Below are 27,800 nucleotides of genomic sequence, written 5' to 3' on the forward strand. Positions count from 1 at the left end.
GTGCTCCTTCAAGGCAGCGTGCATCGGATCGGAACCAGCTTCCGTTATGCGCATCAACAACACCTTCATTAACCTCCGGATTTTCTTGTCCAGCATCCATTTTCCAACTTTCCCACACACTCGCACCGAATAACGTGTAATATTATACTCCCCAACTCTCGTGGGAGTTGTGGCCACAAAAGAACGAATATAACGAACCAAGTCGTCCAAACAATGAAATAACAGTATCAAATGTACTCTTTGAATTCATTTTTATGGTTGTGGCTTTTCAGTGCCTTTTGCTATGTTTTGGAGAGAAGTCGGCTGTCTTCAAGTTCTGCAAAAGACTGCAGAGAGAGCCCAGCTATCTTCAGGCTCCAGAGAGGACCAAACGGTTTTCAGGCTCACTAGGAGCTCCGAATAGATTTCCATTCCTCTTGTTTTCCCCTGCTGGGGCGTCTCCGGCTCCTGGAAGTCACGTAAGAGTTTGTCTCCAAGCAACAGAGAAAGATGAAGCTGTCCGGATAGAACTAATGAAGACGATCCACTTCGAAGATTTAGGGAATCTCGGGAGGAGAAGTGATATACAAAACGGAAAGCTCATCACTCATACTTAATACTTATGCCTAGTATTTTCCTTTTTCGTCGATCCTTTATGTCTTTTTCATTAGTAAAATTTCTTCTTAGATCGAAATAGGAAGAAAATTTTCAAACAACGTAAATCATCTCCTTTAAAGTCGGAAGATCAATGGAAAGCACCGAGTGGGCTTTTACTAAATTTTGAGGAATCTTCGGGAGAAATTCAACATTTTATTGGTTAATTCTTTTTGTGATTTTTAAAGCTGTTGATTTTTCATACAGCCAAAACATTTTACAAAGTGTTTCTTTTCCTAATTTGCTTTGGAGGTGTCTCCTTAGTTTAGTGAAAGAAATCTTTCTTTAAGTCTGTCACTGAATATATATATATATATATATATATATATATATATATATATATATATATATATATATATATGTGTGTGTATATATATATATATATATATATATATATATATATGTATATATATATATATATATATAATATATATATATATATATTATATACATATACTACATATCATTCATACAGTCGTTCTGCATATGGGGCTCTTTAGTAAAGACAAAGCGCTTGGATTTCCGCCTATCTTTTTCCTGTGGTATTCGCTTATTCAATGAAGTCATGTACATCTACTGTGATTACTTAAAAAGAAAAAAATATATAAAATTATATCTAAGATATATATATATTTTATTATATTATATATATATCATATAATATATATATCCTATTACATATATATATATATATATATATCCCATACTATTATATGTATATACTATTCATATATATATATATATATATATATATATATATATATATATATATACTATATATATATATATATATATATATATCTATATATATATATATGATTTATATATATATATTAAATTATATTTATATATATATAATATATATATATTATAATATATATGTATATGTATATGTGTATATGTATATGTTGTATATGTATATGTGTATATGATATGTATATATATATATAATATATATAGTATATATATTAGTTATCCTATATATATATTATTATTCTATATTATAGATAATATATAATATATATATCTATATATATATAATATATATAATAATATATATATATATATTATACACACACACACACACCCATACGCACGTGCACACACACACACACACACACACACGACACACACACACACACACACACACACACACACATATATATATATAGATAATATATATATATGCGCGTGTGTATGGGTGTATATATATATATATATATATATATATATATATATATATATATATATATATATATTTCTTTCTTTCTCTTTTCTTTTTAAGTAATCATAGTAAATGGATGTGAGTGACTCCATTAAATAAGCGAATACCACAGGAAAAAGATAGGTAGAAATCCAAGCACCTTCGTCTTTAGTAAAGAGCCCCATACGCAGAACGATTGTATGAATGATCGTCTGTATCGTTCGCAAAAACATTGTGTATGGGCTTGTCTGAATGCATGTTCTAATACAAGAATGAATGAAAACACAAACGTTCAAAGAGATCATTTTTTGAGAGCGCTGGAAACAAGCATTTCGTCGTCGTCGATTATTGCAATTGTTAATTAATGCTAAAATGCTGATGGGGTAACTGAGCAAACGGAAGCAACCCATATTCTTGGATTTTGTCGTATCAGCTATGTATGATAAATTATATTATTTGACATAGGAGGTGGAATATGCAGGTTATATAATGGTGGCAATAGTGCATGATTTAGGATTCTGCAATCTTAGGTTGGGGAAAACAATTGGGATTGACCCTTTACGTAAAAAAAAAACTATACAAAACCAAAGTGCAGACAAACAAATATTTCTTTCAGCAAATGTTCCTTATTAACTCAAATGAGTCAGGAATAACCTTCTATATTCTGGGTTCATGTTCTCAGACGGGGATAGAATTTCAGATCATCCGTTGAAAGAAAAGGTGGTCAAATCTAAAACAGTATATGGACTGGCTGACAAAATAGGACAGATTCACTTATGAAACGTTCAGGGGTCAATGGATTGCCAGAAAAGAAACTTCTCTATCAGTTTCAAAAAGGGATCATTCCGGCTTATAGTCCTGTTCCAAATGCTTGAGACGTCGTATGAAGTCGATTATATCCTAACATGAGGCTCAATCTGGAGCATTTATTTGCTTGTATTAGGCAGATGAGCTGGCCACATGATCATCCCAGTGCAGTAAATTTTAAGTAACAGACTGAAAAAATATTTGTTATCGAAAGAAGCAGCCCTGACCAGGGAAAAATATATTAGTACGAAACGCACTGAAAATAAAGACTACCTGTCTAATACATCAGTGTCTAAGGCTTCGTCTATCTACACCGGAAAACTGCAGACAGAGAACGAGAAATTGCTTTAGAAATGTGTCTCACTAGTCTCATTTTAAGAAATACATAATTTAATCAAGATTCATGGATGGAGGAAAGTGATGAGATTTTTTAAGTAACTGAAACAGGCAAAGCGAATGAAATATTTGCAAGTTGACTCAGTTCAGTTCTGTAAACGAGGAAGAATCTTGGAGATATATCATGTATATAGGAAGCTATTTAGTTAATGAAAGGAAAGTGAATCTCAGTTAGAGAGAGGAAAAATAATTTAGTAGACAGACACACTGATAGAGGACGCATTTCTAGAGGCTGTTATCATATATTTTACTTATGAAATGATCCTCTCTCTCTCTCTCTCTCTCTCTCTCTCTCTCTCTCTCTCTCTCTCTCTCTCTCTATTAGTGCAAGTAGTCAGTTTGCGCATTAATTTTTCAATATACATTATTTTCCAGCTATTTCTGTTAAGAGAAAAACTTAACCATTCTGTTTCAAATATTGTACTCCCTAGGGGGTAGTGTTGTCAGTGCACCTCATGCTCTGCACTGTAGGCATTACTTAAGGTTCTTTGCAGCGTGCCTTCCGCCCCTTACTGCAACCCCTTTCTTTCCTTTTACCGTACCTCCTTTCATATTCCCTTCATTCCATCTTACTTTCCACCCTCTCCTAACGCTTGATTAAGCAGTGCAACTGCTTTGAGGTTTTCCTACTGTTACACCTTTGTAAACTTATACTATCAATTTCCGTTTAAGCGCTGAATGATCACATAGGTCCCAGTGCTTGGCCTTTGGCCCAAATTTTATATTCAATCAATAAGTCAAATATTGTACAACAAATAATCATGATAAATCTTGTGATCGCTTTCCTTCCTTCCCACAGCATTTTACATCTACGTTTCTTCTTCTTCTTCTTACGATAGGAATCGTAAGAAGAAGTAAATGTTCCTCTCATCTCTCCCGGACGCAAATTCAGTGACAGCGCCGTTTAACTCGTTCGAATTTCCACATTTCAGACTGGGGAGGACTTAGCTGTCTCCACTTGTTTGCTGCCTCCATTAATATCCTCTGATCAGTCTCGTGGATGGATTGAATAAGTGGGTTTCATGGCTACGAAAATCTGATTTCGATATCAGGTCCCCGAGTCGGTTTTCATGAGAGCGGAGTTAAAACCTGTTTGGGTGGAGATCTGCCATTGAAAGTCACTTTGGGTTTGTTCTTTCTACAGGAATGGGATGGAACGTACAATTTAGGCCATAGGCGAAGCGCTGGGACCTATGAGGTCGTTCAAAGCTGCATGACAATTGAGAGTAAGTTTGTAAGGCGAAACAGGAGGAAAACCTCGTGGTTTCTCTATGAAAAATATTGACGAGAGCGTGGAAAGTAAGATGGAAGAAAGAGAATAAGAACGGAGGTACAGTAAAGGGAATGAAAGACATTGCAGCTAGGAGCCGAAGGGGACAACCTTAAGTAATGCTCACAGTGCACCGTGTGAGGTTCAGAGGCGGTAGAACGCACTACTCTGCTACGATGTTTGTTTTATTATTCCATTTATTTCTCTAATATTCCCGTTCGTCTGTCTGCCTCCGAGAGAAGCAATCAGTATTTGTCTCTCTCAGTCTTCTTACTTTTATCTCTATCTCATAACTTCTCCAAGTAAAGAAATATCAATGAACCTTCTGTTTATCTAGAAAATCATTTATTCATACGAATCTCTGCAAAAATTCGCTCATTACAACGGTTATTATTACATGGAAATCATTTGGTATTTTACCATGAAACTGAGCCAATTGAGTTGAATAACTAGCCTTATGGTTGATAAATCTCATTCATAATTTCTTCCAAAGAATAAGAATATTTCGAGAATTTTTAGTTTTGCTTTATATATTTCTGAGAATAAGTAATAAGCTTACTTGTTGCACAACCTACTGGAGGTTTTAAAGTTCTGTCACTTTTTCAGTTCTTACTCCGCGATTTCTTGAGAGAAAACTATAAAACATAATTCTGCAAATAAAGAAATAAAAACAAACAAACCTGGGTGTAAAAGTCATTTGTTTCTAGAAAAAAAAAAAAACTGAGTTGTACGACAATTATAGCGTCTATTTAAACTTCTCGCGCTGTTTTATTCAGCAATTCGTTTAATTATGTAACATCGTCTCAGTTATCTCCCCGAATACATCGTCGCTCTCAGGACTAAACAGCTTTATTTTCCGGAATCTCACCACGATGACGTCATTGGTGAGTGCGTTTGCGGTTTCTTTCGGTACGGGATGTTCACTGCTGTTTAAAACTCCAAAAGCAAATAGTAAGCGGTTTCATTCCGAGGTCCCCGAATGGCTATTTGCATAAAACAATAAAGAACTCGGGGTTCAGAGAATGCCAGTGTTAAACCACGCGGAGAGCTATTTTGCAATGATTCTTTGGTTGGTTAATGTCTCTCTCTTTCTCTTTATATATATATATATTATATATATAGTATATATATATATATATATATATTATATTATTGGGTTACGTATATACCTTCAGGGAGTATGTTCCTGCCTTCTTAGTGTATACTAAGTCTGCCTGGACCAGATGATAGTGCCTTGATTAGGGACCCAACATTAAAGTACGAGCTTGTGCTGCTTGTATGCTGACACCTCATGAAGTAAAGGTTTGATCCACCATCGAAAACTGTGGTCTTGATCAGGAGGAGCGCCAGAAATCATGTTACAGGATTGAGGTGTTTTCAGCGTTGTCTCTTCGGCTTCAACCTTGGATGCCTGGTGAATGGCAAAGTCACAAGTCTCACTCATATAAGAACTGGGCAATACAATGAACTGTTTATCTCCAGCCAATAAATCGTTCATGGATTCTGCCACATAAATGCATAGGCCCAGTTTGGAAATGGCCACTAGTCAAGAGCACTGATGTTGCTTTGAATTTGGGGGTTTTTAAATACTTTGGATAAAATAAAGATACAAAATTAGAATGTGAGAACTGCGAATAAAATGGGTAAGATAACATAAACAGAAAATAAATTCAAGAGAAATTGTCTGGAGGAGAGATTGGATGAAGTTAATGTGTATGCTCATTCTGGAGGAACGGATGGAACTAGTTGAGAGGGAGTAGCTATGACGTTAACAGCAACAGCAGAAAAAACCGACTGTGGTGTAGAGAGCCATAGATTATTGCAGGCAAGCTTTCAAGCAAAGCAGCCCAATATAAATGTAGAAGAAATATCAGTTAGAGGTATGAAAATTGTTGTTGGTGTTGTGAATACTTCAGTTAATGGTAGCAGGAACAATGGAGAGATGGAAAATTAATTGCTAGAGAAACCTTGGGAGGTACAGGAGATGTATATGACGTCGTAGAATTTCTTATCTCTTGTGCTGCAGATTTGGTGATTGGAGGCATTCTTGCCCAACAAAAGGGCTAAGATGAACACACACGGACTTCTCCAGATGGCCGTCATAGAAACCAAATGGGCCACGTAGCAATTAATCAAGAAAAAGAGAAAGAGTAATGTGGAATGTTAAGCGCAACAAAGGAGATGATGTCGGCAGTGATACGCAACTAGTCATTGGCTCATTAACCTAAACTAACAGCACCAAACGAAAAAACTGACTAAGTTTTTAAAATTTCTTAGAGTAAGGCTTATTGAAGATGAAGGCTCAGAAATATTTAGCACTGAATGTTGATATAAATGTGACGGTCCGGAAATCATATTTTAGAAGACAATTTATGAAGATTGGTTTGATAGCAAGGCTGTAGGTCAGCCTGCTGGGAAAGAAGCACTTGGGTGTGGGGTAAGAAAAAGAAAACCTTGGATAGAAAAAGGAGAAGATTCGTGTGGAGAAATTTCAGGGCGTCTGGGAACACAAAATAAAATGCGTTAAGTACCAAAGTCTAGATGGGGAGATTTAATGCAGAGAAAAGCAAAGACAAGAGGGAATACTTGGATAAACAGGCTGATGATGATGTTGACGAAGAAGCTATCTATTCAGGGAGTGGCATTGGTATCGAAGTAACCCACAGGATCTTTAATAGAATACTCATGAATGAAAAAGAGAGAGAGAGAGAGAGAGAGAGAGAGAGAGAGAGAGAGAGAGAGAGAGAGATGCCAAAAAGAGCGATGGGTCATGAACATCAGAATAAGAAGAAAAATCATCTGTCGCAGAACCTTGACCAGAGCAAGTAGAAAGCGACTTGGCCGTAATAAAATAAAGGCTACACAGGCCCTCTTATGAACGTAAATGATATTAACATATAATACTCTATTTGACTGTACTTGGTTTTGTATCTTTTCTTCGAAGAACCTTTTTGTTTACTCTTTGAATTTTGACATTAATGATAACCGTTACGCTTTTACTCGAAAGTTGTTGTATTTCATTAAATTGAGCGTTATTTGCTATTGCTATGTCAAATTAAATATTCCAGATGTAATCCGTTATAAAAACGGCATTAATATCCCACATAACATGTAAACCTCCATTTTATGAATGATTGTAATCCGGTCCAAAATCCCATGTCGAACATCGATTGTTGGCTATATTGTGGATTCCGACTTAGTTTTTATTAATTGTTTCGTATGATTTACCAATTTACGATATTCCACGCTGGTTGGTCGGTTTATTTTGATAAGGCTTTAGTATTCCAGTATTCCCAGTTTTGTATCCAATTGACAATTTCGGAAGTAAAGCAAAACTTGTGAGTTAGTTGATATAAAATTACTAATAGCTGGAACATACTACAATGGCTATATTCGGTAGAAATACAGATACGGCTACAAGAGAGAGAGAGAGAGAGAGAGAGAGAGAGAGAGAGAGAGAATCACAAAACCAACGTGATTCATAAACTTCCAAAGCCATTGATTCCAAAGAGAGATGATACTCCTTCGACAAAAATAGCCGTTTGAGACTTATTCTTTTCACCACCTCCTCCTCCTCCTCCTGCTACACCTACACCTCCCCCTCCACCTCCCTCATTTTCCCTACGTGACAGTCGTCTCTCCTGACGGCTTCACAAATTAGAATGGAGGAAAAGTTGGGTTCTTTTTTTGGGAAGGCGCATATGAACACACATGTGCACCTAAAAGGTTGACATGTTTGCCTTTGTATCCAGAATAGTTGAGAGGTTTTTATTTCATTTGCGGGATTAGGGTAGCTTTTGTATCTGACTTTTATCGATACTCACAAATAAAGTGCGTCCACACTACAGTAAAACATGTCGTAGACACACGTTGCTAACTTACTGCACACTCATCACAAACATGTTGAATACAAGTTAATGACTCGCTGGTAGTTCTAATCACTGCTTCGTACGACTATCCAGTAGTGGCGAAAGGTTCGCTCTCCACTCGCGGTCGTCGACTTGTTTTCGACTTCTGTGTGATACATATCAGCTAAGTTGCCACCGTGGGTTCATGATAGGTTGTACCGTAGTGTGGACGCGCCATAAGTGGGATATAGATTGAAATATAAACGTAAATGAATATTTTTACACGTACTGGGAATTCAGTTGCTCATTGTATGTATATGCGTATCTACAATGAAATAAAAATTAGTTTATGAACAAGATTAAAAATCAGTGTTGCTTATTATCAAATTTCCTACAGCGATTAAAAAAAAAAAAAAAAAAAAGTAAGGTTTTGTGGTGAACCATTTACTGACTGACTCTCAAGAAATACTTACAAACGTCCTAGGGTTCGAATATCGTTCAGTTCTTGGATATTTCTCTTTCATTATTTACAGTTCTTAATTCACATTTCCTAATTTCTTACCTTGTTCTCTTTAATCATGAATATCTTGTTAGTTTACAACTGTTATCCTTTGATCCAAGAAAAAAGTCGGAAAAAACTACACACAGATGAAAGCATGTGATTTTGTAACCAGCGATTCGGATCCTGTCGTCACTTAAGAACGTCTCAAAAGTGGAACTGATGCTGACAAGCCAAGCACTGGGGCATTTTCAGCCATTTTGCGCCCAGGGCAGTGGAAAGAGCGAGTTGAAGTGGTTGGAAAGCAAATTTTCAGAGAGGAAGACGAAAAATTTGTTTAGGTGAATAAGTCATTTTATTGGCGCAGTAAACAGTGGCTGGGAGTTTGAAAAAGAAATGGCATTTAATGTTGAGAGTTTCATGTACATTCACCATATCTATTTTCTAGCATCTTACCTTGCCTTCAATCCCGCTTGCTTTCTTCAGCCTTGCAGTCCAGCACCTAAAACTGTTACTTCTTAAGGCAACTGTGTGGTTTTCTTCCAGTTTCACCGATAGATCTTTGTAGTACTTCATCCCTTTTATTTTCTGGATCTGTATGTCTTGCTGTCCAACCACTCCAACGTCCTCTTTTCTCTGTCTTAAGTTCTGCTTGGTAGACAGGGCCCAGGTGCTTAGCTTGGCAGCCTAAATTTCAAAAAATCTAATCAAATTAAATCTCTGTATTTGTGCTGTATTCTACTAAGGAAACTTTTGAACATTTGATAATTAAAGTAGTATCACTGCTTTTCTAAATAAGTTGTTGCAATCTTAACCTTCCCTTCCATCTCTGACCACATTTCCATTATAAAAGCTTTGGGAAGGACAGACAACGTAGGTGAAATATTTAATACCCCACTGTTCACTACAAATTCATTTCATGCTTCCCCATGAACACTAACTTTGCATTTACTTAAATGGATCATTTGAGTTAGCTTTTCATATTTAAATGCACCGCTAAAGTGAAGCAAGACCTTACATAGTTTTTTTTTTTTATTACAATGCTGAACATTAGATCTCGACATGAATATCTGATCTGTGCAACTCCTACCATTTCTAAAACCAAACCTGTTCATCTCTTGACATTTTATCAATTCATTTTCTTCGTTCTGTTGAAGATAAGTGAGCTAAATATTTCCATTACAACCAACGCAAATGCATTGTCTCTATAGTTATCACACATACAGTCAGGTCACCTTTCTTAAGTATCTTTGCTTTGAATTCTAGTTCCTAGTGATCGGGGTTTGTTTGATCATTCCATAATCTACAAAGATGTCTGGTATCGGTGGTACATAAGGTATCACTTCAGTTTCCTCTCGAATCTTATCTCCAATGATTCCATCAGAACATGATGTGTCCCATCTGAGTTTCTTTATTAGTGACTCCACCTTCAAAACTGTGAATTCATTCACAAGTATACCTTCAGGTTCTAGTATATCGATTAAATTATCCCCCACTTATCTCTTGTTCATGGCCTCACAATATTTCACCAAACATTCTTCTTCTGATACTTTCATTGTTCATAACTTTCGCATCCATATCATAAGGAACTGTTCCTTTATCTCTAATTGGTATTTCTCTACAACATTCTGCAGTTCAATATATCATTTCTCTTTTATTTCCATGGAATTCAGCCGTTGGTGCATAGCATAGCAAAATACTCAATTTACACTGTTTTAATTTATAATATTGCCTGCAACAAACTTTGGCATGCTGCACTCCAGCCCTTTTCTGCATTTAGTTAAGATCATAGTTTCTCCCTCTCCGCCAATCCCACCTGTTGCATCCTTCCAGTTGATTCAGGGTTCTTCTGTTCTATTTCCTATTTTCATTGTATCCTTAGCATTTCTATGCACAGCCACATCACATCTTCATGACAGGTGGCCATTTCCAAATTGTGCCTATCCACTAAGTGGCAGAATCCATTGAGGATTCATTGGCTACGCACACTAAAGGATAACCAGTTCCTTATAGTGACCCTTGCTACTGCCTATTGCTTTTCAACCTCTGCCATCCTTCAGTCTTCCAGAGTTGAAACAGAGGAGACGAAGCACTCAACACCTCAACCTCATTGTCCATCATGCTGACAGTGATATCTGGTGCTACTTCACAGCTAAGCTACAATTTTCGATTGTGGATCTAGCCTTCACTTCATGGGGCATCAACATACAAGCAGCACGTGTTCGTATTCTAAGCTGTGAGCCTTAATCGAGGTAATATCAGCTGGTCCAGGTGAACGTTGTGCTGGCTCAGTGAAGGATGCTAATCTCAGTAGGTACAGACATATATATATAAATATATATATATATATATATATATATATATATATATATATATATATATATATTTATATTTATATAATATTATGGAAAGAGCCTTTGGGGGACCCCGGAATGGAACGGCTCCTATATACTTCGGAGTTTTATGCAGCTGTAACCATTCCCTGCCGAAAGACAGAAACTGCAAACGCACTCACTAATGACGACATCGCAGCAAGATCCCGGATCCATAATCCTGTTTAGTCACGAGAGCGACTCTGTTTTCGGGGAGATAACTGAGACGATGCTGTGTAATGGTACGAATAATAAAACAGCGAGAGAAGTTTTATTAGATGCTCTCATTGTCATAATTACGCTGCTTTCTGAAGATAGTTGTGTTTTACTTGCCTTTTCATATGTTTTTGTTTTCTTCATTTGCATTTTCATATAAAGTTCATTTGCACATTCATGTTATAAAGGTATAAGTTTAGAAATTGCGGAATAAGATTTGAAAACGTGCATGAATTCAATCCTAATTGAGGGCTGTGCAACAAGTGAACTTATTAAATATTCTCAAAAGAACATAAAGCTAAATGGACTTATTTCTGAAATATTACCATTATTTGGGAAGAAAAAAATGGGTGGAATTTATCATTGCCTGAGGTTACTTTTAAAAAGGTCAAGTTTCGCCATAAAACAAATAATTTTATATAATAACTGCTATGATGGATAGGAGCATGATCCTAGATATCTATGAATAAATATATATTCAGACAAACAGAAAGAAATAAATAAAACTAGGAGGTTGACGAAGACAAAACGAACCTTTTTTTTTCTTTTTTTTAGACAGAATAAACAAACTGGAATATCAAATAAATGAGACGACAGAATAGACAGCCAAAAGCGAAATTTCACAGGTAGATCTACTGTGCATTCGAACGAATATAGGCAGGAGAACTACACCCTTCCGAAAAACGAGACCTGGTTCAAATATCAAACTCACATTTTCCTGGCCATGATACCTTTGTTCTGAAGAAGCCATTGGGGGAGAGCAACTGGAGGAAATTAGGGAGAAGCGAAAACAAGTGAAGTCAGCGATACGCGGAGTCATTCTCAGCCTGAAATGGGGGAAATTCGAGCCAGTTAAAACGCGCTGTCACAGCATTTGCGTCCGAGAGACATTAAATGAACGTCTGCCCGGATTCATCGCTCTGTTTTCTCGCTTCTTCTTATTCCTACGCGGCTGCCAAAGCGATGGGAAGAAGAGAGAGGAAAGCAAATGTAAAATATTGTGAGCAGGAAATTATTGGAAAAGTTTGATATCATTTATTCTTGTACAGTGTTGCAGAGAGAGCTCGTATTACTTTTTTTTATAGAGGAAATATTCACGTAGCGGGAAAATATTGTATACAGAAAATTATTCCTTGCACTGATTTAGTACTAATACAAGTAGAGAGAGAGAGAGAGAGAGAGAGAGATTCATATCATAAGTGAACAATTATATAATCAGCTAAGTCAACTGACTTTCAGCTATAATTCCATTTTCATTATGGTGGCTTTCTGTTAATTCCACTAATTACGCCCTCCTGCATTTAGATGTCTATCAGATAATTATGTAAAGACAAAGGAAGAGCATATAATACCTTAAATGCCCCGCTGGCGAATACCTTTTCGTCCACTCCCGGAAGTAGTCAGGTAATGTCCCTGTTTCTAAGAAACTTCACCATTTGAACATCAGCGGCTTGTTTACAATTATTATTATTATTATTATTATTATTATTATTATTATTATTATTATTCAGATGATGAACCCTGTTCATACGAAACATTCCCACAGGGCCATTGACTCGAAATTCAAGCTTCCAAAGAATATGGTGTTCATTTGAAAGATATAAATAACCAACGGGAAAGTTTATCTTTAGATTTGGTCTCACTTCCATAATCAGCAGATATATTTTGTATAAGGTTTTAGAAAGAGGACTCTAGATTTCGCTGAGAATAGGCTTTGGATAGTTTAACCCCTTTCTTGTCCAACGGCCGGTCTCCTGGTCTCCTTTTCTATTTTCTCAATTTTCTCCAGAAAAACGTGGTTTTCTGCATGCCAAAGTGGAGACAAATTGCATACAAGCCCTGGATTTTGACACAGCCTCATTTTGACACGTCAAGTTAAAATTGTCATCAAAACAACCCCCTCTTCCCCCAACCCCTCACACGCAAAACATAGTTTAATAGTCAAATGAGTAGCTAAGTAACATCGCCTCGCTCATTTCCTCTGGACGATAAAGAGACGTCATCACAAAGGGAAGGAGCGTCTTATCTCTTAGGGTTTCTCTTCTCGCAGCTTCTCACTGTCCGAGGAGACGCCTCATCCAAGGGTTGGTTCAGGCAGGCAGTCAAGTTGTAAATCTCCCGTGATGGACGTTTGGAACGATGCTGCGAATCTCGACCGAGATCAACCACTCGGGACCTGGGAGGGATTGTCGGTTGGACAAAGTCTTTTGTGTAAGATCTTTTTTGTTTGGAAACAGTTCTCTAGAAATTTCTCGCTCTTTGCTTGGAATATGTAGAAGGCAGCTGATAGGATAGTACGCTGGAAACTTGTTTCCCTCAGTACAACTGAAATCGATGTTACGTAATGCAAAATACCAAAAGCAGCTATTTCCAAATTCCTAAATTCCCATTGGTTTATTTCGCAATGAAACAACGAAGGGAAACCAAATGGGTTTAGGAGAGGACGGCAAGAAAGAAAGCACCAGATGTTTTTCGATAATGAAGAGATATTCAACCTTAACTGGGTAAGCTCTTAGATAAGATTGTCCCCAGCAGTAGACGCCATCTTGTTAACTTCCAGCAGATCCCTGAGGAAAGTGCATTTGGAACTTCAGTCTAATTCAAGCAAAGAGGCAGTGCCTGTTTTCCCTAAAACAATTCACCGTCTGTTTACTCATCTATTTGTTTTTTCTATATTTATTTACTTTTTTAATTCTCCGTTCTTTTTCTTTTCTAATAACCGGTCTCTTCTTTCTATTTTTCCTATTATCTTCTGTATTTTAAGATACGAAGTGTTTGTTGGAAGCTTATATTTCAACTCATTGGCGCAGGTGTCATACCTCTGAAAAATACACACATCTGCGACACAAGATACACCACTGTATTAGAAAAAAAAACACCCAATTGAAATCTTATAAAGTTACTAATGAACAAAAGGAATGACATTGTTAGGAAATTCAAAAGAGGTCATTTTTCGTATACTTATTAAAATGTAAACTAAAAAATATGTGAAAAGTATGAAAGATTTCTTACGAATTTTCTATAGATATATATGTGTGTATGATAGATATAGAAGAGATATTTGCCCATCTCAATATCAAAAGTTTTGAATGAAAGTCAGTCGTCAAAATGATTGGTTTGCAAATCAAGGGATTATATTCTTTCACTTTCAAAGGCAATCAGAACCCTGTGAAAATAAAGAGTCAGAAAATATTACTCTTGAACATATCACAGATGACTGTATTTTACAATCTATTCTAAGGGATTGCGTTTAATACATTTTTCGAAGCATTTGCTGTAAAGTTTCATTATTTTAATGACGAGTTATGTAGTTTTTAAAAAATGAATATTATGGTGTAAAGAGTTATATTGTAATATGAAAATAATGAATTTTCCCTTTTTTCTTGACGGATTTTTTTTCTTTCAACCAATTTTTAAAATAAACTATTTATATCTCAGTTTCATTTATCAGTTTAACGTTTGGTGATACATTGCATCAAATTCGGCGAGACACAAATACCTACAAGCAATTCATATTTCACATTCAGCTTATAGCCTACAGTATTCCCTGTGGTTAAGTCTTTACTCCCATTAAGTAGTTCCACCCTGGACAGTTTTAAGGGAATCATCATTACATATGATGCAATGGATTCTCAGTTTTAGGCTTACGATGTCACAACTGAATTACATATCATTCGTCTAGAAAGCGTAATTGAATGAAAAAAGTAATTGTTATTCAATAATGTAAATCTAGATAAACATCCATTTTGATAGGTATCAGTAGCTATATAAGGAGGGACATTGTTTCAATAGAATATTTTTTATAGTTTATATTTTAATAAGTTTTAAAAAGTTACCTCATTCCTTTTCTTCATTAGTAACATTAAAAGATTTTAATTGGGTATTTTTTTCTTAATACAGTGGTGTATCTTGTGTCGCAGATCAAAAACAGAATGGCAGTTTGCATAAAGTACAGCAATATTGCAGTCAATGCCAATCTCTGCAAAGCGCCAAGACCCACACTTTTTTCCCCCAATTTCCGTTTTCGGTCTGCCGTCTCCTTACAGTTTTCCAAGTCTTCCAAATCTTCTTCAAAGGAGACTGAATCATTAGCAATAATTTTTTTCCCTCATCTTCACCGTCGGAGAAGTTGACGGACATTAATTGGGTGTCACATCCTGTTTTGATACAAAGAATTGAATTCATATCTGTACTGCAGTTCACTTTCGATTGCAACATCTACGAGTCCAATAAACTAACTGTTTAATGATGACAAATATATCCCTGTGTGAAAGTAAATCCATATTAATATCGCGTGATGTTTTACCCTGACATTTTGTAAAGCATGTTTATGAAAACCTTCCCTATGTGCTGCTTTATTGTGATAACTGCTATTATTTGAGAAGTTTTGCACATGAAAAGAACTGCACTGTACCAAGAGTTTGTTATAAAAAAAATACATAGTTAAGTATAAAAGAGTATCTGAACACAATGCATTCCGCTATAACCTAACTTAGTCCAAACCCAGGGTGCCCTAACCTAACAGAGAGTGAATTCCTAGACCAATACCACAGCGACGGGTTTTCAAAAACATAAAATCAGCTTCCAAGAAGGGACGGCAAATCAGGTCACAAAATGAAAACTGTCTCTGGTATTCATAAAGGTAAGGTTTAAGTTATATATGGCATTTAAGCCATCTCACGATTGGCCAGTAATGAGTCAATACCGGGATGTCCTTGAGTAGGTACAGATCCATAAACCTCCTAGGAAAGTGTGACTAGGCTAAATTATGTAGTAGTTTATGCAAAAACTTTGGTAAAGGTTATGGAGCTGGAAGTTGTCAAAGCTAGACCTAAGAACCTGAGACTGCTCGAGGTGTGTTTGCATTTGAGAGAATAAGATCCCTTGGTGTAATAACACTATTTTTGACGACTGTTGACTGACTGAATTTGGCTGTTAGTTAAACTGTGTATGTTTCACAGCCAAAGCATCACAATTGGAGTCAAAAACACGTTCTCTAAAAACGAGAGAAGCATCTCCCTGAACATGTATAGCATTGCATAACCAAATTTAGAGCGCCTACGCCCACCTAACCCTCCCTCTACGTCCCTGTTGTTTGGGCAACCTTCGAACAAAACAACAACAAAAAGTACCTGGCACGTGAGGCTTCGTTTTTAAAAGGCAGTGTGACTGAAAAAGTTGAACGGAGGCATGAAATAGCAGCAGAAAACATCCATGTGATGGAACCTTTTTTAAGGTAGGTTGATGATGTATTATGTACAATCCGGAGTGAGAGAGAATCGTAGGGTATTACTGTTCCATGTTTTTATAGGTTATCTTGTCTATAAAAAAAGACTAAAACATTATGGAAAAGAGAGACGACTGGACGCCATTCTTCATTCTTACAGCCAGTATATTGCTCGCAAGTTGCCACACTGCAGTAAAACCTGCCATAAACAAACATCAGCAACTTAACATTCAACATTCATTCTTCACAAATAAGTTGAGTACAAATTATAAATGACTCATTATCCAGCATTGCCAAACATTCTTTCTCTACGTACGGTCGTCATCCTGTTTCCAGTCTGTTTGTTATATGTATGTGGTAAGTTGCCGACATGTTCATGATGTGTAAAACAGTATTGTGGACGCATCCTAAGACTTCTGCTTTCTGTTTCCATTTATATGGGAGATGTTTAGCCTTATTACGATGAGAAATGAAAATTGGAAGAGAAACAACTTCATCCTTTATCTATCGGATTGCGTCAGCAAAACCAATAGAGTCACTATTTACTGTTTTCTGTGACGAAATTAGGAGTCATTCTCTCTCTCTCTCTCTCTCTCGTTCCTTCTCTCTCTCGTCGATTGTCTCTCTCTCTCTCTCTCTCTCTGACGATTTCTCGTGCTGTGTATATAACCAAGAAGTGCGTCAGTGATCCTGTTAGATGTGACGCCAGGTAACTTTTCGTCAATCAGTCAATAAAGAACTTTCAATGTGGCATCAAAAGACGCTCAGTTGAAAGGAGGATTAGAAGCATCTTTTTGAAAAACCTTTTATTTCCTCTTAAATTGCTCCATGACCTTCAACAGTGGAAAGTCGTTTTGTCTATTTTTCCTCTAATTAAAGGCCGCCCCCACCCCGCCCCCCTCCATAAGGTTCTAGAAGTTGTCGTGTCTTATTTTATTTTTGTTTTGGTAGGATGAAATATTCTATCTTTCCTTTTATTGAGCTTTCCTGAAGGTAAACACAAGAACACCTTAGTTGTTTGGTAATCGGTATATTATATGCATTGACGCAAGGATGATATATAGGTGTAAATTCAGTCGTATTTTCCTTATGGAGAGAATATATTTGTATTATATAAGGGTAAGTAAGTTTATTTTGTTTTTGTTACTGTTTTGATATCAGAGATACACAGAGTAATGTCCTTTGTGCTCGGAGCTTTTTTCCTCACTAATTAGTATATTATATGAGGCATATTTTGATAAGGATAAACATATACAGAGGAGCAGCCATTTCCTCTTCGAGAAGAAGCCGAGAAAACGGACTTCTTTCATTCTGAAGTCTTTCAACTGAGAAACAAAATAGAGGGAAAGTTCATCAGTAGCGGAGACCAATCAATTGCTTAGCTTGAGAGAGTCGAAGAGACGCCTGAAGGTATTTTTAATTCCCCGTCGCTGGCTCTCAAAGGACTCAAATGGACAGCAGACAGAAAAATAGGCCTCCCCTCTCTGGAAAGTAATAAGATAGGAAGGAATGTCGTCGTATTTCGATTTATAGATGCAGGGGAACGTCAAATGTTGTGGCCGTTATGGACTTCAGGCTAAACTTGTGCTGTTGGAGTTGTAGGGAAGGTTTGTTCTTTTCACAGAAAATGTCACGATTTTTCTTGGTGCACTAAAAGTTGGAATCTCCAAGTAAAGATGATTATACAGTTTCCCATTTTAGGTACAAGTAGTTTTTATAGTTTAAGATGCAAACATTCTCCAAAACGTAGGTGTTTTACGAACATTATTTAATTTTGTGCTGCTCTAATTCAATTTAGTCTTTTAAGTATATTTCACGGCTCACATCCATCTATTTATAAATCATCTCATGTTCAGGGTTACACATTAGTCCATAAAACAATATATTTCCCTGTATACAGTATAATAATTCCCCTTTGTAAAAGTTTAATCTGTAATTTAATTTTAGCCATTACTGGTAATGAACTAGTGCTCTTCAGTAAGTGTGTGCACATGTGTATTCATCCACTGCTTTGTAATTTTTATATTTTTACCAAATCTCTCTTCTTTCTTTTAGTTCGGATGTGTTGATATTAAAGCTAAAAAGTGAATGAACTGCGCATTTTTTAAATATATGAGACAATAAACGTTAAATTTAGGCGAGATTAGTTTTCACACGTGTGGCCAAGAGCTTTCTCTTGTCTCATAAAATAAAGAATTTCAGAAGCCAGATTCATGTTTTATATTTATTATGTTAATAGAACCTCATATATACTGTCCAACGATTGTCTTTCTAACACGGAATTATCTCTTGAAATATCGCCATCACTCTGATAATTGTGAGTTATAGCAGTAAACATAAAAATGAATTACTTTAGCATTACTGTCGACATACCAGCGTTGATAAATCATTACAAATAACGAATTGCAAATTACAGAACACAATATTTAACAGTTGAGATATTGAGGCATAAATTAGACCCTGTCAAGACTAACTGTTATTGAGCACAAAATCGTATCAGTCAGGCTGATAATGAGACGTATTATCGCACTAAGACTAATAAATCAAAATGTGGTTCGCTCATCTCAAGATCTAATGTCCTCTGAACGAGAGATATCAAACCAGTTCTACTTACAAGGCGTTATGATATGGCTTGTCATAAAAGTATTGTTTAAAACGATGAAGGTACCGATGACATAATTACAAAAACGTTACAAAAAGCGTTACGAGAGAATTTTGTTTCTTGTTTCCGAGGCGGAGTTGGGAGAACGGCCCTTCCCCAGGGAATCAAATAATCCCAAGAAGTTAACAGCGTCGTTAAACGAGTTGAGAAAGACACTGGGAAATAAGGCTGTTACACCAATTCAAAAACTATTAATCAGTTGAGGGGAACGTTTGTAGAGGCTATGCAAAACCCATTGCGTTACATATAGTATCTATATGACCTTGTTATTGATACTACTGGGTGGCTTCAAAAAGACAAAGACGATGGTTACTGTCATTTATATTATAACTGATGGAATGACTAGCACATTTTATATATATATATATATATATATATATATATATATATATATATATATATATATATATATATATATTCTTAAGAGTTGTTAGATATTTTATATGCAGATAGTTTTGGGCTGCGATTTGTAGTAATTGCATATTTTCGCTAAGCATGTATTTTGTTTGGAACAATGTATATTTACATACTTAAGTAGGGTGCTGACTTGTTTTATTGTTATATGTGACCTCATATTGCTTTCTTGTGTAAGTTGTTTTCTTACAAAGGGTTAGTACCAGGCAGATAACTTTGTAATAAAATTGAAAGTCTCGGTACCTCCTTTCATTTTTACTCGAGGATTTCTTAAATACTTCAACAACAGGATCAGTTTGGAATTAATATATATATATATATATATATATATATATATATATGTATGTATGTATGTATGTATATGTATATGTATATATATAAACTGACGCAACCCATCACAGTTGTTGCCCAACTACCACGTCCCTTACACTGTGAAGGTTGTTCTAGCGCCTAGGCAATGAAGTTGAAGTATCACTTCGCCTCGCCCGGAATCGAACCCGAGATTGTTTGCGATTTGTGCTTTGTCACAGGTAATGACAGAAGGTACGACTGAGACTTTAAAAGGTTATTGTTGTCATAGTAATCTGTCACGTATCTACATACATCAGTTAACTCGTACATACATATACAACACACAAATACATGAAGACATTTGTTAAGGAATCGTTACTACTGACTTTCTCTCTTTTGAGATGACTTACATCAGCTAAAATCGACTTAAAGGACTTTTACTCCCGAAATACAGTTTAGTCTTACGCAGTAGCAAGGAGAGAGAGAGAGAGAGAGAGGAGAGAGAGAGAGAGAGAGAGAGAGAGAGAGAGAGAGAGAGAACGTTAGTGGCGCCTTGGAAATCCTCTTTATATGATTTGATGTGTAAAAGACGAGTCCCAGAATGGCTGCATCAAGTCAACGCGATTTTCGCAAGAAGAATGGCGTCCCTCTGTCTCCTCAGCTGCCAAAGTTCTTTCGTTATTCTTCTTCTACTTAGACAGGGATTGGAATTGTAAAGCATCAGTCTTCTCGACCGACCAGTTCTGAAAACAACGACTCAAACCATGAAGTAACATCAAGAGATGCTGCGAAGGGCGTCGAGGAACTTAAAGAGAGACTAAATATTCGAGACCTTGAAATTGATGAATTAAATGAGCTACTTAAAGCTGCTCATGTCACGATCAATAAACTGAACGATCGCCTCTCATCGCTAGAAGAGAAGGTCGAGCAATTTCAGAAAGCAGCTGCAAATCATCAGGCACCAGATGCCTTTCATGGACCTACCTGTTCTCCAACTGAGGGAACCCTTCTTTTGGGAGATACTAACCTTACTGCGATTCGAACATCTGATTTGAAAACTGAATGCTCAGTCCGAACCATAAAGGAAGCAAACATCGACCTCATCAAATGTTGGATTTCGGAAAAACTTCAGTGGGCCCCAAAATACTGCATTCTTTACTGCGGTCTTCAAGATATACTGGATAAAAATCAGCTAGAAGATACTTTTGATAGACTTGGTTCTCTTGTTGCGAGTCTGAAGCACATAAACGAGGACATAGGTCATTCACATATGTGAACTCGCACCGGTACTGAGAGTCCAAGAGTTTGATGAAATTATAAATAACTTCAACAATCAACTTGCAGCTTGGAGTGGAAAAAATGGGATATCGGTGATCAAAACAAATTTACAATTTAGACTTAGAACAGGTGAAATTGATCAAATGTGCCTGCATGTCAACAGTGAGAGCCAAGGGAATTTCCACAACAGGCTAGGGGTCATCAGATTGCTAAATATCTTCTCTAAAAAATGTCCCTTCTTCAAACTCAATGACAATTGGGACACTATTACGCGTCAAGAAGTAATTGCCCAATTTTCTGAAGGCTCTCAAGGTGTTGCAAACAACAGAGGATACTCCCAAACACACATGGAAGGAAGCAGAGAGCCGAGATTCAGAAATACGGACTTGAGTTACCATAATACCATAAAAAATTATCAAGATTATCCACGAAGGCATTTTACAGCACAACGAGGTGGAAGTGGAAGAAGAAATAGCCAATTTTCCATTGAGGGTGATCATCATGGCCGTCACAGCTCTTCTTCGGGTGAGGCGTGGGCAAAGAAACTCGGCTACTAATTTTGCCGGTTATAAATTCACCGGGGCAAGGGCAAAATCCAGACAGGTGAAGCAGTAAATCTATCGCGACGTCGCCCTTGTTATAGCTGCGGTGAACTCGGTCATGCTCTATTTCAATGCCAGTTTTATCGTAGGATTAGATGTGACAGGTGTAAGGGGTATGGAGACAAAACAAGATTATGTCCAAGATAGGGAATAGCAATTACTTTCTCCCTGTCATGACACTCCAACAGATCGACTTACCGTTGAGCATATAAACGCACAATCCCTCTTAGGTAATTTTGATGATGTCGAATTCTTAACAAATAACAGGAATGTTGATATCATGTGTATAAGTGAATCGTGGCTTTTACCTGAAATACATAGCAATTTCATTGAAATCCCCGAGTTCTCTATCTATCGTAGTGATGGGGGAGAGGTGGGGAGTGTGTATCTATGTTAGACGCCATTTGAGGGTGAAGCTACTGACACCTGAACTCGTGAGACCACGGCATATCGAGGATCTTTGGATGTCAGTTCAATATAATAAATTTCCCTCCTTTATCATAAGCTGTGTATACCGTCATCCCCATGCCCTAAACGAAAGCTATGATTATCTTTGTGATGTGTTTGGATCCATGTGCTTGAGAAACAAACCTCTCTTAATTCTAGGTGACTTCAATGATAACCTCCTCTCCCCAAATAATAGAATGGGCAACATTATTAAAATCCTCCACTTGAGCTAATTGGCAACAAAACCAATTCGTATTACAACGACCTCCTCAACTCTCTTGGATCTAATTATTACCAATAGACCTAATTTCGTTGTACATTCTGATGTCTTGCCTTGCTCAGTTGGTGATCATGAACTTTTAACTACAAATATAAATATCAGAAAAGAAAAGCGCCCTCCAACTGTTAAGGACATTTCGTTGTCTCAAGAATTATTCGCAGAATTACCTCTGAACTTCTCTTAAATACTGCTGTTCCTTAAATACAATTTTATTTACTGATGATGTACACTATCAGGTCCATATTTTTAACGTTACTTTTGTGAAATGTTTGGACGTCTGTGCTCCTTTTATTACGAAGGTAATGAGACACCCGCCTGCTCCTTGGATCGACACCGAAATTAAAGATGCAATGAGATCTAGAGACAATATACTAAAGGAACTTAAAATAAATAGACAAAATCTAAATGTTGAAAGTAGTTACAAAAGGGAAAAGAAACACGTTAAGACAATGCTGTCTAATAAGAAGAAAAACTATTATAAGGAAGAATTCTCCAAATGTAAGGGTAATATGAGGGGAACATGGAATGTCATCAATAAAATAATACCTCCGAACAAAAAGTCTCCTCCTGGGGGATCACTTGAAACCACAGAGATTGATGCTCAGAAGAGAGCAGATGATTTTAATCAATATTTTGCCAATATAGGAAGGGAAACGTACGCCAGATCACAAGAAAATATCTGCAATAACAATCAACTCCATTATGATCAGCCCTCTACATCATTATAAATTCCGACCTCAGCCAGTTGATATGGACACTCTGATTCTTGTAATAAAACATCTGAAACCCAAAAACTCTTGTGGTTCTGACGGAATTCCGTTTCGATTTTTTATTGACTCTCTGCCCGTTACAATATTCTACATTCTTGTTATTGTCAACACCTCAATTGTTACAGGTATCTACCCCGACCTTTGGAAACATCCTTACGTAGTTCCCGTTTACAAAAGTGGAGACACTGAAAACGTTGGAAATTATAGACTAATATCTCTGTTACCTGTCATCTCAAAAATACTCGAGAAAATAATTGCCATTCAACTGATGTCTTACCTTGACTCAAATAATTTACTAGTTAACGAGCAACATGGTTTTAGACCCAATCTTTCAACAGAAACTGCGCTACTTACAGTTACCAATAAAATATATGAAAATATAGAAAATAAGAAATTCTCTCCTGTTATTATTGGATCTATCCAAAGCGTTTGACAGCGTTAATCATCAGATCTAATAAATAAATTAGCTAAAGTCAATGTCGACTCTTTTTGGTTCGAAAATTATGTGAGCAATCGCTTCCAATCTGTTCATGTTGATTCAATTCTATCCTCTCCTGAGGAGATATCTTTTGGTGTACCCCAGGGGTCGATTTTGGGCCCATTGCTGTTTTTGATCTATATCAATGATCTACCACAACATATACGGGATGGACTTCTTGTTATTTATGCTGACGATACACAGATTTTGCTAACTGGGGACTTGAAAAAGCTCGATGATTTGATAAAGAGAGCCGAAAATATATTGACTATTGCAAAATATTATTTTAATAGTAACGGCCTATTACTAAACGAAGGCAAGACCCAGGTCATTTTCTTTGGATCAAGACAGTATATCTCTCGCATCCCGGAGAACACGAACATAAAATTCAGTAATGTGACACTTGTTCCGTCACACACAGTTAAAAACCTGGGAGTTTTCATGGATTGTAGCATGACTTTTAATGCACATATTGACGAACTACGCAAAAAAGTTAACTGGCATCCTGTTATATCTTAACAGAGTGAGTGATAGATTTGAGCTAGACTGTCGAGTCATGGTGGTACAGTCGTTGGTGCTGAGTGTCCTGAACTACTGCTTGCGGGTCTGGGGTTCGACCAATAAAACCCAGTTGGAAAGGGTCAAGAAAATACAAAATTTTGCCACAAAGGTCGCCGTTGGAAGTGCCCGAAAACTTGACCATGTTACTCCAATATTTGAAAAACTGAATTGGCTACAAATGGAGCAGAAGTACTTTTACGATATATGCCTCTTGATTTACAAAATCGAAATAAAATAAACTTCTGCCAGAATGGCTCTTTTCCTTGCCAACGGTAGGCCAGACTCGTACTGAGAACATTAACACGAGGCACCAGGACCACTTATCTGTTTCGAGAACTTTCACCGATACGGGAGCGAGGCGTCTAGGTGTTTGTGGTCCCGTGTTCTGGAACCGTCTGCCTGCTGGTATCAAGCAGCGCGAAACCATATCATCTTTTAAATCTCATTTGATGGCACACTTACTCCGAAAATGAGAAACTCTTCATTTTTAACCTTAGGTTCTCATCACTGTCATAAGTTTTAGGAGCTTTAGAAGTATTCTCTTCTATACCGAATAAAGGTTGTGAAATTTTATCTTTGGTTGTAAACTGTTTACTTTACCTTTTATGAGAATTAGCTAATTTATTATTTTACTGATTTGAAAGATTTCACTTGATTGTTTTTAAGGATCGTCTTCATTTTATGCCTATATCATTATATGTTGTTTATTTTACTGCATTTCTGTTGCATAGAGTCGAAAATTTTTATTGCATTTCCGTTTTTATTGATATCAGAGATATTGTATTGCAATATGCCACCTGTATACTAGTTGCAAGTCCTGTGATAATGAGTACTGTTTATTATGTAAAAACTTTATAAAACTATGAATAGACCTGTGTTACTCAAGAAAGAGTAAAATTATGTAATAGCCATTTTTAATGGAATAAAGAATTTGACTTGACTTTGACTCTCTCTCTCTCTCTCTCTCTCTCTCTCTCTCTCTCTTAGAACTGATAAAGTAGAAGAAATGCACGACTGCACGAGTCAGGTGTAAAAAAAAAAATATTTCTGTTTGCGAAATATTTCTTGATTTCGTCTTTTACATTTTTGGTTTTTATTAAAGATAGAATAAACCTTTTGTAATTGCAAAACTGCAAAGTCTTATTAAAATCAATGATTAATTAGATTAAGTGACGAACTCGTTAGCTAAACATACATCGATACTGTTGTACTCGAGTGGTTACGAAAATTTATAAATGGTAATTTTTTTCCACAGTTAAATATATATCATAAATCAATAATTTAATAATGCTCTCAGTTACTAGAAATTATTTAAAAATCATGATTTCCTCTCTTTCGCCTTTTTTTATATGTTAACTCGTCTGTATACCAATGTAATATCAGTAAAAAAAAGTCTAAGAAAACCGATGATCACTTTCACTCCCTACCTTCAAGTGTCCCCATCAGCTGGGATGGGAGACATCAGCAGGTTTATTTATCACCAGAAGATTAATTGAGTGAGAACCTATTTTTTGTGAACAATGAAATTTCTAGGAATTCTTTACCTCGTATTTTAGTGAAATGTTTATCTTGATGCCGAGAGTAAAATTGAAAATATTGTTGAAGTTTATGACAGATTGAAAGAGCAAGAAATCTTCATGAGAGGGACTGATTTCTCTGTTGTTGTGTTCAGAAGTGAATCGAATGTATATCTCACATTCTCTCAACTCTAAACTGAAAAAATACTGCGTCTCTTTTCCATTCCTCCAATACACAGAAAATTCTGGAACCAGTTCTGTAGCACGAAGCGTCTTTTCTATCTTTTATGCAGCTTGGCCAGTTTCCATTCATCGGGTTCTTCTTCTATTGAAGAATGATGTTGCTGCCTGGCGCTTTGGATCACGTGATCCCTTTGGTTGTTCAAGTTCCCTGAAAGTGAATAAGTGCTTGAATAAAGTATTGTATTATATTACCTGCAAGGTGGGATTTCCATCATTTATGATTGGATCTATTTATCAGGTCTGCGAAGTTTTTTGTCAATTGTCATTAAGTATTCATTTCTGTTTTTCTATTTGTTCCTTTTTAATTCACTTCCAGTTTTCAGTCTAATCAAAAAACTATCTTACACATTCTGAGATTTACAAATTAATTAATGTTTGGTATTTGTGATTCATGCTTCGCCTCTATCACTGTCCCTGATACAGCGGAATAATCAGTACTTTTATCCGTTCCTTTAGAACCATTCCCTCATTCAGATATACCTTACACACTCCAGTTAGCCTCTCAGAGACGCAGTCACCACCGCCTTCCTTCAGCATCACACTTGTAATCCCATCACTTTTCTGTGCTTCAACAGCCTTGTAACTGCTCTCCTGACACACTTAACGATGAATTTCATAAATACTCAGATGCATTAGTCCTTTACCTCTTGTGTCATTCATACTGACTTCTCTTCCATCCTCTTCAGTCAACAGCTATTCGAAGTACTCACTCCATCGACAGATGTCTGTATTCTTTTCAAAAGCATCTCTATAGTTTCTTCCTACATTCCAGATCAATTATTATTCCACTTCTTTACAAATGACCTCCCTCCACTAATAATTTCTTTCATTAATTTATGTTGGTACTCAAATTCATGATCAACTTTTCAATATACCTTAAGTTTTTATCTGTTACTTTCTTCTTAATAGTATTATTGACCCCCCATGTTCGTCCCCGGATATTTCTACATGGGATATTTTGACGAAAGGACACGTAGCTAAGGACGTTTCCATTGGGACATTTCGTCTGCTCGACAGACAGGGTTAGGCTAAAGTAAAAAACAAATTTGGCTTACTATTTCTACCACGTGACATGATTAGTTTGCAATAATAAAACAAGTCTTCACAAGGGACGAGAACCAAAGGTGAAAGAATATCTGATGATGGCTGTAACTGTCGATTTACCCTGATGAAGAATGAAAATGTCTTAGTGTGTCTCATCTTTGTAAGTCGAGGATCGTTTTCCATAGCAAGATGATACTAATGGAACAGAGTTGAAGTCCACTGTTGAAAGATTATGCAATCCACTACAAATTCGTTTGGAAAGTTATGCATTTCACTTTGAAGCTTTTACCCGTCTCCTGAGTAATCAGGTGTCCATTTTCAAAGATGAAAAAAGAAAATAATAGATTCTCTCGCCTGAAAATCCGATTCGCTCTAACGAAAGAAATATAATCCAGGATTTATGCATAGAATATTTTGATGAAATGAACTATTCAGATTAACATTTTTTCTGTCGCAGTAATTGCCATAGTCTTTTAGAGGCATCCTTGAATATAATTATTTAGCAATAAAAGTAATATATTACAGTATTTAGTTGTAAGAAAAAATGTAATTATATCTCTCGATTAGCTATGCGCTTTGATGAAGTAGTGCAAGTAAAGAACTGTGACTTCAAAAATGAAACATAATCAAATATAGCCAATAAATAATAATATTGGGTCGAAATTAAAATAGTAGTAAACTAAGCTTGCTTATCATGCCACTGTCTTTCAGAAAATTAAGAGAGCAATTTGAATATAAATC

Source organism: Macrobrachium nipponense, chromosome 25, assembly GCF_015104395.2.
Source record: "Macrobrachium nipponense isolate FS-2020 chromosome 25, ASM1510439v2, whole genome shotgun sequence".
Taxonomy (NCBI): Eukaryota; Metazoa; Arthropoda; class Malacostraca; order Decapoda; family Palaemonidae; genus Macrobrachium; species Macrobrachium nipponense.